This window comes from Akebia trifoliata, chromosome 5 (genome assembly GCF_017979445.1).
Source record: "Akebia trifoliata isolate Shusen 1 chromosome 5, ASM1797944v1, whole genome shotgun sequence".
Taxonomy (NCBI): domain Eukaryota; kingdom Viridiplantae; phylum Streptophyta; class Magnoliopsida; order Ranunculales; family Lardizabalaceae; genus Akebia; species Akebia trifoliata.
In genome coordinates, this window is record NC_141379.1 from 25,043,151 (window position 1) to 25,058,955 (window position 15,805).

The following is a 15,805-nucleotide window of genomic DNA, read 5'->3' on the forward strand; positions in this document are numbered from 1 at the left end:
GTTTCAGATTGGACTGATTTTTTTTTCGGATGACCTTCCCATCATAAAGATCATCCTTACAAAAAATCAGTTCAATATGAAATTTCTAACTCATATTTTAAAATTTTATTAATGTTACATTATTTTTACATATGTTTTCTCATATGTCCCTTGAACCCGACCCTATATATATATGGGAAATGTTCAGCACCCTAAGTTTTACCACACACTTTAACAAACGTTTTTTGTCCTACATGGGTTAGAAGTTTTGGAATGGGCTGATTTTTGGTGAGGATGATCTCTATATCATAGAGATCATCCTCACCAAAAATCAGCCCATTCCAAAATGTTTAGCCCCATGTTTACACGTTGAAAAATCGTGGACCGTCCATTTTTTGTAAATTATTTTTGATGGGGTTAGAAGTTTTGGAATGAGCTGATTTTTGGTGAGGATGATCTCCTCACCATAGAGATCATCCTCACCAAAAATCAGCCCATTCCAAAACTTCTAACCCATGTAGGACAAAACGCGTTTGTTCAAGTGTGTGGTAAAACTTAGGGTGCGGAACGGGACCCTATATATATATAGGGAAATGTTCAGCACCCTAAGTTTTACCACACACTTTAACAAACATTTTTTGTCCTACATGGGTTAGAAGTTTTGGAATGGGCTGATTTTTGGTGAGGATGATCTCTATGGTGAGGAGATCATCCTCCCCAAAAATCAGTCCATTCCGAAATGTTTAGCCCCATGTTTATAAGTTGAAAAATCGTGGACCGTCCATTTTTTGTAAATCATTTTGATGGGGTTAGAAGTTTTGGAATGAGCTGATTTTTGGTGAGGATGATCTCCTCACCATAGAGATCATCCTCACCAAAAATCAGCCCATTCCGAAACTTCTAACCCATGTAGGACAAAACGCGTTTGTTAAAGTGTGTGGTAAAACTTAGGGTGCCGAACGGGACCCATATATATATATATATATATATATATATATAGGGGCGTTCAATGGCCAACTTTTTGGCAAAACATTTTTCAAAACATGAGTTAGAGGTTTTGGAATGAGCTGATTTTTTGTGAGGATAATCTCTACGGTGAGGAGATCATCATCACCAAAAATCAGCTCATTCCAAAACTTCTAACCCCATCAAAAACAGTTTACAAAAAATGGATGGTTCACGTTTTTTCAGCTTGTAAACATGGGTTAGAAGTTTTGGAATGGGCTGATTTTTGGTGAGGATGATCTCCTCACCGTAGAGATCATCCTCACCAAAAATCAGCCCATTCCAAAACTTTTAACTCATGTTTTGAAAAATGTTTTGCCAAAAAGTTTGCCATGGAACGCTACCCATATATATATATATATATATATATAGGGAAATGTTTAACACCCTAAGCTTTACCCTACACTTTAACAAACGTGTTTTGTCCTACATGGGTTAGAAGTTTTTATAGAGATCATCCTCACCAAAAATCAGTCCATTCCGAAATTTTTAGCCTCATGTTTACAAGTTGAAAAATCGTGGATTGTCCATTTTTTGTAAACCATTTTTTTTAGGAGTTAGAAGTTTTGGAATGGGCTGATTTTTGGTGAGGATGATCTCCTCACCATAGATATCATCCTCACCAAAAATCAGTCTATTCCAAAACTTCTAACCCATGTAGGACAAAACACATTTGTTAAAGTGTAGGGTAAAGCTTAGGGTGCTGAATGGGACCCATATATATATATATATATAGGATTAGGATCCGTATACACATAAAGCTACAACGTGTTTTGTCTTATATGGGCAAAAATGTTTGGAATGGGCTGATTTTTTGTGAGGATATCTCTATGATGAGGAGATCATCCTTGTCAAAAATCAGCCCATTATGAAACTTCTAGTCCCATGTTTACAAGTTGAAAAATTTTAGACCGTCTAATTTTTGTAAATCACTTTTGATGAGGTTAGAAGTTTTGAAATGGTATGATTTTTTGCAACGATGATTCCCTCACCACAGAGATCATCCTCACAAAAAATCAGTCCATTCCGAACCTTTCTAACCATATAAGACAAAAACGTTGTAGCTTTATGCGTCTACGGAACCCCACCCATACCTATATACGTATATATGGGGGCGGTTCAAGGGCCATATGTAAAAACATATGAAAAAACAATGATTTTTCAAAATATGGGCTAGAGGTTTTGGATTGAGCTGATTTTTTGCAAAGATGGTCACTATGATGAGAAGATCATCCTCACAAAAAATCAGCTCAATTAGAAACTTCTAAATCCATCAAAAATGATTTACAAATTATTGATAAAAATTGGCAAAAAATTGACGGTCCACATTCTAAATCACTTTTAATGGGGTTAGAAGTTTCAGATTGGACTTTTTTTTTTTTTTTTGACAATCTTCCCATCATAGAGATCATCCTCACAAAAAATCAGCTCAATCCAAAAATTTTAACCCATATTTTGAAAATTTATAAATGTTACATTGTTTTTACATATGTTTTCTCATATGTCCCTTGAACCTGACCATATATATAGGGGCGGTTCAAGCCCATATGAGAAAACATATGAAAAAACTTTCATTTTTCAAAATAAGAGTTAGAGGTTTTGGATTGAGCTGATTTTTTGCAAGGATGGTCACTATGATGAAAAGATCATCCTCACAAAAAATCAGCTCAATCAGAAACTTCTAAATCCATCAAAAGTGATTTACAAATTAGTGATATAAATCGATAAAAAATCAGTAAAAAATCGACGGTCCACATTCTAAATCACTTTTAATGGGGTTAGAAGTTTCAGATTGAGCTGATTTTTTTTTTTTTATTTATGATCTTCCCATCATAGAGATCATCCTCACAAAAAATCAACTCAATCCAAAATTTCTATCCCATATTTTAAAATTTTATTAAAAACGAAAGTTTTTACATATGTTTTCTCATATGGCCCTTGAACCTGACCCATATATATATTGACTACCCGACCTTTGCCTACTTCCAAAAGAAAATCAGAAGAGTGCCGCGATTGGCTCCCTCTTGTCCGAGGACCGCCCGATCGGAGGAAAGATTAGCTGTCTTGACCTGGCATGCATATATATCAAAAAATGATGATTGGTGGATGGGCCCGCTTCCATCTCATGCTAGTCTTCTTTGTGACCATAGAACTTTATGATCATCTAAAGGATTTCAGTTGAGTAAAATAAATTTTACCAAAATTGATAACTTTTCAAATTTATTTATCACATGGTGCACTATACATCTTATTTCCAAAAACACCAATTTATCATTTTAAAAAATATGTTATTTTACTCAAATGATAAAAATAATAATTTTCAAATTTATGTTATCTAAAATATCTTTTTTTGATCTCATATCAGAAGGATACATCTGACACTGTATAAAATACATTCTGATATCATATCAGAAAGATCATTCCAATAAAAAAAGTATTTTTGATAGTAAAAATATGGAAATTATTATTTTTACCGTTTTAATAAAATAAAATATTTTTGAAAATGGTAAATTACCATTTTTTGAAATAAGACGGACAATTCATCATTTTGCTAAATTGTAGACATGTCGTGCATGTTTTGATAAATTTGCCTAAAATCTATTCATCTTTCCAACCAAAAAAATAACTACTCAATGAATGTTACTACAAGACCCTTTGGAGTATAAAACCCGCTTACTTGCAACCTAAATCTCCTGTTGCACCCACATCTTGCATTCACTGTAGAGCTGGAACGGAAAAATATTTGAAGGGGTCATCTGCTTCAAAATTTCGATAAAACCCTCTACTTTGGATTAGACATTGTGCCTCTATGGAGGTTTTCCAAATATTGACTAAAAAGTAGGGGCGTGAAATAAACACAAACAACCACGTGTCATGTTTACCAGAAGGATTTCTCTAAAATTTCTTCAAAGTTGGACTCAAGTTCGAACTTGCTTGAGGGATCAAAGAAATTGGGATGGCTCTATTTGCACACACCAAAATGGCCAATAGTACCCACTAGCCTGTGTTACCCACCTTAACTTTAAAATAACTATCTACACACATACACCTAATAAATATACTTTAACCTAAATTGTTTATTTCACTCACCTAAAGGTATCAAACCATTCTTCTTCTTCTTATTTGCATTTAGAAAAGTTTCAATGAGAATTTTAAGCTTTGATCTTATTTTTCTTACTCTTATACTTTCAATTGAGTCAAAATCATTCAAATGAGAAAGTTTTATTCTATAGATACCTATCAAATCAATTTTGTAATATTAGGTGGAAAGTTTTGTTTGGTAGGTACTTATCAAATTTGTTTAGTAATATTTGTTAAGTGCCTACTGAATTTGATAAAACAACTTTGATTTGAATCTACAGAACAAAATCTATCAAAAAATCTCTAAGTTCTTCAATTTAAATCTCCATTTTAAGGTTTTAATAGTGATTTTCTTTCCATCTTCCTTGATGATTAAATGCAACAACAATAAAAGAAATTTCAAAGAAATTAGATAACTAGAAAGGAAAAAAAAAAATCCTAAAACCTATTATCCATTGATTCAACTTCTCACAAAACTCAGAAGAAGATGAATATGAAGAAGGACAAAAAGAAGAAGAAGAGGAGAAGGAAGGAAGGAAGAAGAACTGGGTTTTTTGTTCCGTAGGTGATGGTGTGTGCAATAAGCCAAATCAAAAGGGTAAAATTTAATTTTTTTTACAAGTTACTTAAGTGGGTGCAAATGGTCATTTTCAATATGTGCAAATAGCCCGACTCAAGAAATTGCTTACTTGTGTCTTACGTTGTCAAGGATCGGATCAAATCTAAAACCAATAGGATATCATACCCTTGTTGGATTTAGGCTTTATCGGATTTTGATTTATTGAATTTGGGCTTTATAGGAACTCAATATTAGGATCAAAATCATTTCAAATAACAATCGAATCTGATCAAATCCAATTAGATATAAAAAATCCAGATAAGCATCATATATTCAAACGACTTATATATAAGGGAAAAGGTTGCATGGATTGAGGACCACATTTGATCCATGTGGAGTGCCATGTTAGTCCAAATGACACCTCACCCCTCTTGATTTGTGGTCTAGATTTAGCTTGAAAAAAAATCCTAAATTTTTTTTTGTGTGCTAGATCTTGAGTTTGAAAATGGACAGCGACTGAACTCCCAGATTTAAAATTTAAATCTAACAATGCAAAAATCTATTTTTTCAATTTTTTTTTATAGTTCATAAAATTTCATGCTTGACATACACGTGGCACCTGATGGTGGTTTTGGGCGTTGCAGATGTTTTTTAGGACATCCACTCCTCGAGATGCGTGAGATTATTGATCTAATTGGCCATTTTACGAACCTTCGACCTTGTTTTCTATGCTCTTGGTCTTTCAACCTCTCCTCTCATATGATGTTGATGAGGTGACTCTTGACTCTTTAAAGGTTGAAGGAAGAAAGATGAGGCTTTAGTGTGGTGCTTGTCAAAGGTCCTCAAAAGATTAAGTCAATAAAAGACACAAGAAGTATGGGAAAATGGTGAAGTTCTGAAATAGGGAAGATGATGAATAGTGACTTGCAAAGAAATTCTTTATTTTTGTATGTGAGAAAATGATTTTTTGAACCCTCTTTTAATCTTTGAAAAAGGGTTTTATAGTTTTGAGTTCAGGATATATGTCACCACACGATTAGTCCATGTGCATTACCAGCTAAGACCTTATTCTTTGTACGCTTGATTTCCCAACCTTTCCTCTTAGATGATATTGGCAAGGTGACTCTTAATTTTTTGAAGGTTGAAGGAAGAAGGATAAGACCCCAGTATGGTGCTTGTCAAAGGTTTTCTAATGATTAAATTAGTAAAAGACACAAAAAATTAGGAAAAAGGGTGAAGGTTTGATATGGGGAAGATGATGAATAATGAGTTGCAAAGAAGTTTTTTTTATATGTGAGAAAATAATTTTTTGAACCTTCTCTCAGTTTTTGAGATGGGGTTTTATAGTTCTGAGTTTAAGACAGGTGTCACCACATAGTTGATCTAGGTGTATTGTCAAATAAGATGTGAGTTGGTTACGGGTTATTGATTTTGTCTTTGAATTTTGCCCCCACGCCTCTGTAGATACCCTATTTTGCGTTTGCCTGATTCGACAATTCATCACATGGTTGTTGTGAATTCCTAATAATAAGTGCTTAATAAATTTTGATGATTGAAATTTTGGATGAGACCTCTTTCAGTTCTTTTAAACCTCTCTGATTCCACTGTCATTTTTATCTGAATTTTCCTTAGAATGCTTTCGATGTCTTTCTTTTCTTTTCTGCTATGATCGCTGTCACACTTTTACATTCGATTTAAAAAGTACATGCGCTTAGGATTACAACACTTTTTGATAACCCTAAAACCTCGAAATGCAAAATGGGACCTCAAAACTTAGAGATAATCATATTGGGACTAAAAGAAACCTCTCACCAACATTTACATAAATTGATAAATGAACAAAATACCCTTGACACTCAACTCATACTTAGAAACCTCGCCTCGCTATGAAACTCGACTATGAAATCTAGATATTTCATATGCTTAGGAAAATCAAATCAATCACATGAAATAAAAAATTTCAATCACGAAATGATATTTTTAATCACATAAAATGATAAAATTCAAACTAATAATTGAAACCTTAAATAAAAAATTTTAAATAATAATAATAATAATAAAATATCAAAATTTAAAATTTTATTAAATGTTCTTGATCCAACCAATCAGAAATTCGACCAATCTTAAAAAATACCAATCAAACCAATAAATTCACTATTCGATCAATTTTCAAATCTTTGATCAATCATCAAACCAAGTTTCCAACTTTCAATCAACGGATAAGAATTAATCCTAATTATATCTTAAAAACCTTCACCAATAAATCGAATCGATCAATTTAACCAATTCAATAAGATGAACTAATTGATCTTTGACTAATCTTAATGGATAATCAATTTTGACTAATAATTAACTCATTTTTTTTATAAAAAAAATCCTCAAAATTTTTTAACCAATCATTTAATCAAGTCCTTAATCAAGATAAATAATTAAATCACAATTGATCAATTAAATTAAACCAATTGCCCAATCAATGATGAAGATTAAACCTAACGAATCAATTTCAAACAACTTTAACCAGTCAAAATCGAACACACATCTTAACCCATTCACTTAACCCACGTTGAATACAAAAATGAATTGGGATACACACGAAAAAGATGCACAATTTTGTGCCCTTGTTATGTCAGCCGCTTACCCAACCTCATACTAAAATCACGTACATTTATCATTATTCAATAAATAAAATAAAAGAATTCATTAAGACCCAAATAAGAAACTAACATAATTGACTCTTTAAAAATGGTCCATCAATCCCTTCTTGAACTCTTAAAACTTAAGATTGCAAATTCAATGCGTTTTGATGCTTCCAAATAAAAAACAGAAAGAGGGGAAAGTTAGAGAAAAATTTCAAGTGTGCACTAAAGAAAAAAAAAAGAAAAAAATTTAAATATCTCTATTCCAAAATTAAAATGGAAAATATATATAAAAAAATCCCACATTTTGACAATTTCCAAAAGAAAACTCATCAAAATTCTTTTATAAGAACCAATGCTCATCAACCAAAGAGGGGATATATATATATATATATATATATATATATAGGGAGCAGTTCGGCAGCCTATAGGAGAAGTTTTGGAATAGGCTGATTTTTGGTGAGGATGATCTCCTCATCATAGAGATCATCCTCACAAAAAATCAGCTCATTCCAAAGCTTCTAACCCATATTTTGAAAAATGTTTGGCACCAAACTTGGCAAACTTTACGGCTGCTGAACCGTCCCCATATATATATATATAAAAGGAGAAGGTCCTCTCCCTCACGTCTCTATCTCTCAAAGTTGGGCAGCTCCCCCACTCTCCATCTTCTCATTCACACCTCTTCCCCACTGGAGGCATCATGTTAGGTTAGAGTCACATTCAATAGGAAACTGTGAAGGAATTGTCCATAGCAACCAAATCTAATTAAACTACTTGTGTCCCTACGCAAAGCCACGATTGAGAGTGACCTTTAGGTTCTGGAGGCATTGCTACAATTCCGGGTGGTGAATCAAATTTGGTTCCATCACATAATTTTCTCATCAAAAAGCACTAACGTGGGTTTGTTTGTAGGTTTAGGTTGGAATCATAGGATGTGTTAGATTTAATGTCCAACTTGATCTCAGCCAAATAGTCTAAGGATCAAATCCTATGCATTTTTTTTTTGTTATTTCATGTGGCCCAAGCATCAATCCCTCTTAGGAAACCCCGTCTGACTTGAACGTCATTTCTTTCTAGAATAATGATTTTCTAACTAGAAAGTCTTCACTTAGACTGACGTGTTACGAACATACGGAATCATAAATCTGCTTTCTTGGGATACACAAATGCACATATTTTATGGGAATTTGCATGTGTATCCTGAGAAAACAAATCTATGATTTTGTGTCCACATCAGCCGAGTATTGACTGAGTGAAGACTTTCTAGTTAGAATATCAACACTCTTCTTTATATGCCCAAAATGTTCATATATTTGATACATAAATCTTTGAGTGGGCCCGAGTTTCCAACTTGAAAAACATTATTATTTTGTAGAAATGGTTAGCAAGTCAACTTGATGGTTTAGTGGGATGGTATATCGAGATAAATAAAAAAAAGATATTTCCATCTCGACTTAAGGTTTTGGTAAGTGCATATAGCAAAAATTGAAAAGCTTTTCAAAGGAATCACACACTGGGCCGACTCACTATTTTGGTGTGTACGTAGAAGAAAAATTGAAAAAAAAAATTCAAAAGAAAAAACGTAAGTTAGTCAACTCACTAATTTTTTGCACACAATTGAGTTAGAATAGTTGTTTGACACAAACCATTGTGTGGACCCACTTTAATTATTTTATTATTTTTTTTCTTTATCCCCTTAGCTTTAGTTTCCCTCATCTAACTCTTTTACCCCTTTTAACTTATTTTATTATTTTTCACTTTTACCCATTTAACCTCATTTTTTTTTAATAATACTATTCCAACTTTATTTTTTTTAATTTTTGTACCCTTAATCCCCTCATCAAATTATTATTTTGTGGGATCCACTTTATTTCTTTTACACTTCACCTCTTATATCTTTATTATAGTTTCTTTTTAACTTTTTTTTTTTTTTTAATAATATCTCAAACCCACTAATTTTGAGTCATGATAAAATTGTCACTACCTGCTCCAACTTTATTTGTTTGCTTTTTTACCCCCTTAACTTGGGAGAGGTTGCCCCTACGGCATGAGTGAACTCTAGTTATTTTTTAAAATGAAAATTTTCAAATGAAATTTTAATGAGTTAACTCACTGATGTTAATGGGCCACAGGTGAGAGATTGATCAAGTTTGTTTCTATTTCAATAAGACGTTGCATGAGTAAGTTCATTAATTTTAATTTTGGGGTTGATCAAAAGGTTTATATTTTAAAAAGATTTGCCAAATCAATTCATTGATTTTGGGGTGCGCTAAGCAAAGTGAATTTTTTTTTTTTTTGGTAGATGCATATTATTCCTCTTTATTGTGCCACATAAGCTTTGTGATATTGATCGTGGAATTTAAGGCTTTTTCAATTTTTCCAATGTGTAAAATTGGGAGAATTACATGGTGATATTTTAATTTTTGGAGGATCATAGCCATAGGGTGTGATTGGCTAATTTGGTATGAAGTGATGATGTTTGGTTTCAAGCCCTTGGAAGATATTTTAGCTTTTGACCTTGACCATAGTTTTCGTCATTTAACCTTAGGAAATCTTGAATCGTAGTAAAGGCCGATCATTTTGATCGGGTGGGTTCGGTGCTTAACACCTTTTGTTACCCATAATTTGACCACTCACTCATTTCTCTTACACATGGACCGATCCAAATTCTTTTTGAGTTATTTTTTATTCTTAGTCTTAAACTAAGTGGTGACTCCCAATTTCCCAAAATCCCCTAATTTCTAAATTTTTTATTTTAAAAAGTGTCAGAGTACTTTCAACCTCATTACTATTAATACTGGAGTTGGGTTTAGAATGTCTTAGTGCATTAATTATTAGGTTGACTTTATTTCACTATTTGGAGGTCGATAAGTCAAAGATGTCACTCTCATCACTATTTTGATAAGTACTTGCAGTTATTGTTTTTAATGCAGACATTTGGTGCATGAACGAGCTTTGATCAACATTAATTTCTTATCTTATTATGTCTGACTCTGGTGGTATAATCTTAGGATTGGTTATGTTACCTCTCGGGTTTAATAACTTGCTCGATTGATGCTACACTACCCGACTTATTATGTGTTTCCAACCTTTCTTATCAAATTTGTGACAAGTTTAACAATATTTTGGGTTATATGACGGAGAGAATAAGCTCAGGTTTGATGAATCAGTGGTTGAGCATCCAATCTCACCTCAACAAGTATTTTGGATAGGTTCGCAAGGTAGAGAGATATCTATCAAGTGGAAAAAAATGTTGATGATTCAGTAAGTTAGTTAGTTAACACATTTTCTCATATGATTTATTTAAATTGGGATTAATTTTAATTATTATTATTTATTTGTAGATAGGGATTATAAAACAATTATATTATGAAAAAGAAGGGCATCATTTTAAGTGGGAAGATTGTTGTCTATTGGTCAAAGACTGTCCAAAATGATTTACTTACATCAAAGAACATGAGCAGAAAAAATAAAAGATTGTACGAAGGAAGAGAAGCAATATCAATATGATGATGAAACTAGAGATTCATCGAATCCTTCTACTTCGACAACAACACCAGGTTCAACTATAAGACCCATTAGTCTTGACAATGAAAATTCACCATTCAATCATGGATCTCATGAGTTACCACGACCCCCTGGAAGAAAAGCAGCAAATGACATGTTTTAGAAAGAAAACGTAGATGATGTAAGCTTGTTCATCAAATAATTTAGCAACTTGAGAAATGACCAAAAGGAAATTGTTGAAAAAGAGATTACTATGGCACATGAAAGAAATCAACAGAAGATTCAAGTTAAACACAAACAAGAACGATTGAAGTTGGAGGATAAAAGCGAACAAGGACAAATGAAGATTGCAGTCAAACATGAGAAAGAACGATTGAGGTGGGAGAAAGATATCATGATGACCGATCCAAATTTGATTCCTACTGAAATAAGAAAAATTAGGATAATTGTACAATAAAAAATAATTTTGGCATGAATGCGAAGAAGTTTAGTAGATGGTTCAAGTGGTATTGGAGTTTAATTTAATATATGTAATATATAGTGTTTTTAATTCCATAAATGTATTAGGTAGTACTTTATTTTAATATATGTAATAGATAATATTTTAATTCAATAAATAAATTTTAAATTTAAATTAAAAATTCTTAATTACTTAAATTAATTTTCATTCTTAGATAACTACAACACACGATTAGAAACTCACAAAAAAAAAACAAACATAAATTTGAAATATCAAGTAAGTCTTTAAATGGAATAACATTTTAAACAACCTGATCATCGAACTAGTTCCACAAATATTCAATGAGATCAAACCTCAACAACATATTTGTCCCTCTGTTACGAATCCTACTAAGATGAGATGATATTTGTGCAATCAAAAGTGTTGGGTTTCGACAGTATTCTAGATGGGGAGTAGTCTTCTTTGGTGGAGGTATCCATCTTTCGATATGGATGTCACATTCATCTTCAATGATCATGGTGTGTATTATGATACACGTTTTCATTATGATGTAAAGATCATCTTTATTCTAATAACGGACCCATCCTTACGTTATACCTCACTTGATCTGCAAAACGTTAAATGCTCGTTTGACATTCTTTTCTTATAGCCTCTTTTTTTTTTTTAGCAAACAATTTTTGTTTTCTCATTGTTGGGTGCGCCACCGTTTGCATCATCGTGACCCATTGAGGGTATATACCATTAGTTAGATAATACCTTAGTGTATGTTGACAAACATTTACCTCGTAATTAATAGGAGGTATTTTACTGTGGATGAGATTGTTGCATAGTGGGGAATGATATATAACATTTATGTCATTGTATGAACTTGACATATCAAAGAAAGCATGCCAAATCCACAAATCTTTCAATGCAAGGGTAGGCTTATGATGATGACCTTTATGCGTGCCATGCCATATAGTGGGATAATTCTTCTACTCCTAATGCATACAGTCTAAAGAGTCAAGCATACCTAAGAATCTTCTTTCCTCTCATTCTTGAAGCAAACGTGAAACATCTTGTTCATTAGGTGAACGCATGTACTGTGTCTCATACAATTATAACATTACAAAAGTATTTCAAGCTTTGGATAGCAATGCTCTCGCCAATCTTTAGGTACTTATCACAATGATCCGTTGATAATCTGTAAGCAAGTATATGTATCGCAGCTGTCATCTTTTGTATGGAAGAACACCCAAACGACCGCAACAATCTTTCTTTTGGATAAAGTACTCATCATACGCTTCAACATCCTTCAAAATGCGAAGAAAGAGTTCTCATCGTATTCAGTAATGTCGACAAAAGAAGTCAGTGAATATGTAGAATTGTCGACAAAATAATCTCTCTATATCTGTAGATGGGTTCCCTTTCAGTCACGCTTAATTAATCGTTTGTTTTCAACTGGTTGTAAGAGTGTTGCTAGTATTTGAGCCGGCAACAAATTAATTGTTCTTTGCACTTATTTGTTATAACGTTGAGTAATCATCTCTTGATCCTCAAAGGATGGATGTAGAAGAACTAGATTTTATCATAAGAATAAATTGGGATGATAAAATCATTTTTTTTATATACTTTAAATTTAAAATAGATAAATACAAAGACGTAAAATTGACAATTTATAAAGAAAACAAATAAATTATAAAAAACAAAAAAAATTGTGGGTGTGAATAAAAGTGTAACAAGTGAAAAAGGTAAAGTGGGTAACATGCACACTAACAAGTGAGTTAGTGTGTCAATTGAAGTCATGGTTTTAAAACTCGTTCGAGACCAAAAGGTATCACCCGAGTTAACTCAGTATCGAAGTTGAACGAGACCAACTCACAAAATCACTTTTTTGACCGAGATTTAGGACTCACATTCATTTTTTGAATGAGACATCTTAAACGTATCAGAAAATTCATCCGAGACGACTCGATATCAAGCCTAGACGAGACAAGACACGAAACAGAGTTTTAAAACCATGATTGAAGTAGGTAAGTCACTCACTCAAATTTCACTTGTTAAAATCTATTAACAAATGAAAAAGTGCCAACGTGACACATTTTACAAGCTAAATTTTAGCATGATCCTCTAACTTCCTTTGCAAGATGGTTTTATCTAGAAAATAAAACACCTATCATTGATAAGATAGTTGAAAATTAAGATTATAGATAGGGACATAGGGTTCTCCTCTCTCTCTCACGTGGCAGACAACTTGGATGAGGGTGAGATGACTTGTTGGGTCAATGGACAATCATGACCTTGGTAATGCCAAAGTTATACCACGTGGACCAACCATAAAATCAATGATTTTCACATGGCATATCAAAGTTCCACTTTGATATTGCTATAGACATCAAAATTTTGATACAAACACCCATCTTATCTAAAATCCACATGACACACACTCCCTGTAAAATTACAACATCATCATAATTCTTTAGGTAATTTTATACATGCTCCTTAACCTTCATGTTCAACCTCTTACTAAAAGGCCTAGATTTTTCTTGTAAAAAGTCCATCATCTTTAATTTCTAGTCGATCGAGATTTTGATTTTGAATTGTAAAATCAATTTAACCAAGCAAGATTTTGGAATTTGAAAAACACTTTTGTATAATTTGGTTCTGATAATCGATAATAATAATAGAATATCGGGTTTTACAATTCAAATCTAAATTTCTATTGATTGGATCTAAGTATTTTTTTTTTTTATCTTGGACCTACTTTATGTAAAGGTTTCAAGGTCAAGGTAAAATTGCTCAGATCAATCAACTAAGAATCACCAACCAGACTTATTTTGTAAGTGTAGGGTCCACCATGGCCTAAGTTATGTGTCATGTGGCACTTTTGGGTATCCTATGTAAAAAAGATTGATACATTGACACACATCAAAGTTTTTTCTGTGAAATATTCTCCATCCATGATAGAATGTAGTAAAGTCAAAAGTACCATAAATATGGTCTATATCTCCAATGTTGGATAAGATATGAACCCAATCAACTGATTCTGATTGAAAGAACCACCATACTATTCTCTCACCCTGACATGGATTGGTTTGGATTGAATCGATCCAAATCATGTCCATTTGACAACCATTTCGAGAACAATCGAATTGGATCGGGATCATATCAAACCATATTCGAATATTTTAAATATGTAAATAAAATATATAATTGTTCAGTATTTTCCATCAATCAATCACTACTCAAGATCATCACTGAGATGTGAACTTTCTTCTAGGAATCTTTTGTTGTTCTTGATTTCTTTAATAGACTTTAGTGTAATACTTGCCATAGAGACTCTAATATTTAATGAAAGATCATTCAAAATTTCTTTTTAAGTAAAAATCTATTTTGGTTTAGTAATTTTTTCTTATTGTACCTCCCTTGTTTCGATTCCAAGAGCTTAGGGATTCATGGTTACCTTTTCCTAGAGTTTCTCAAAAGATCAATCTTTGAGCAATCACTATAAATGCCTTGATAGGTTATGTCCACTCCTAGATAGGACTGGATAATTCTCGAAACGAGAATTTTCCTTTCATACGATACCGTACTTAAGGATAGGGCTGGCAATGGGTTAGGTCGTTTCATGGTAGAGGTAGAGGTATTCTAAAAATTTACTCAAAACCAATTAGTAAAAAAATAAGTATTTTTAAAAATCTTTAAATAATTGTCAATATTTGAGATACCTCCTTTTTTTTATGATTTAAAAGGATTCGTTAATAACATAATAATTAAATATGTCAAAATGGATTGGCATCTCTAACTTAGATATGACCCGTTTAATAATTGTATTAGACAGGTCGACATTGTTAAGACCCAAATCCATTAATTTCCAGTTGTTTTCAAGTCTTATTTAAGATTGTTACCTTAAGTTAAAGACCCATTTGCTTGAGATTTTCATCTTGGTTGGTTTACTAAAAATTTTAATGGGAGAAAGTCAAGCAATTTTCTACTAGAAATTGATGATGTGAAAATTTATGTCATTTTATGTTAGTCTCTTATAGGTGACCCCAGTTTGAAAACACAGGTATCTCTAATAATAGTGAGCGCATGTCTACTTTAAAATTTTCTAGATTTGTATCATTTATTTAAAAATTGAACAAAATAAAATGTTGAATTTGACGGTGTAAGCTAAATATGGTAAAAGATCCGGTTAAACGTTCTAAAATAATTGGGGATTCTTGATTGGTTCCTTAATCTAATCCACATTTTAACTCTCAACATTTTAAAATTTTGAAATTATGTCTTACATCTAATATTTTAAAGATTTGATGAAAATATACTAAAAATTATTCTAATATAAAAATATATTATATATTTTGTGTGTTAAAATCGAATCCGATCTTATTTGATTGTCATCAAGATCCAATGAAAACTCAATCCAATAAGGGTCTAATCTGATTCTTATCAAATTGATTCCAAGTCTAAACCGATGCTTATTTGATAATTATCGGAATAGATCCTTATTGGGTGGGTATTAGATCAACCCTGATCCATTTGAACCTGATTGCACTTCAATCATTAGTAGTATAAGATGGAATTTAAAAAAATAAA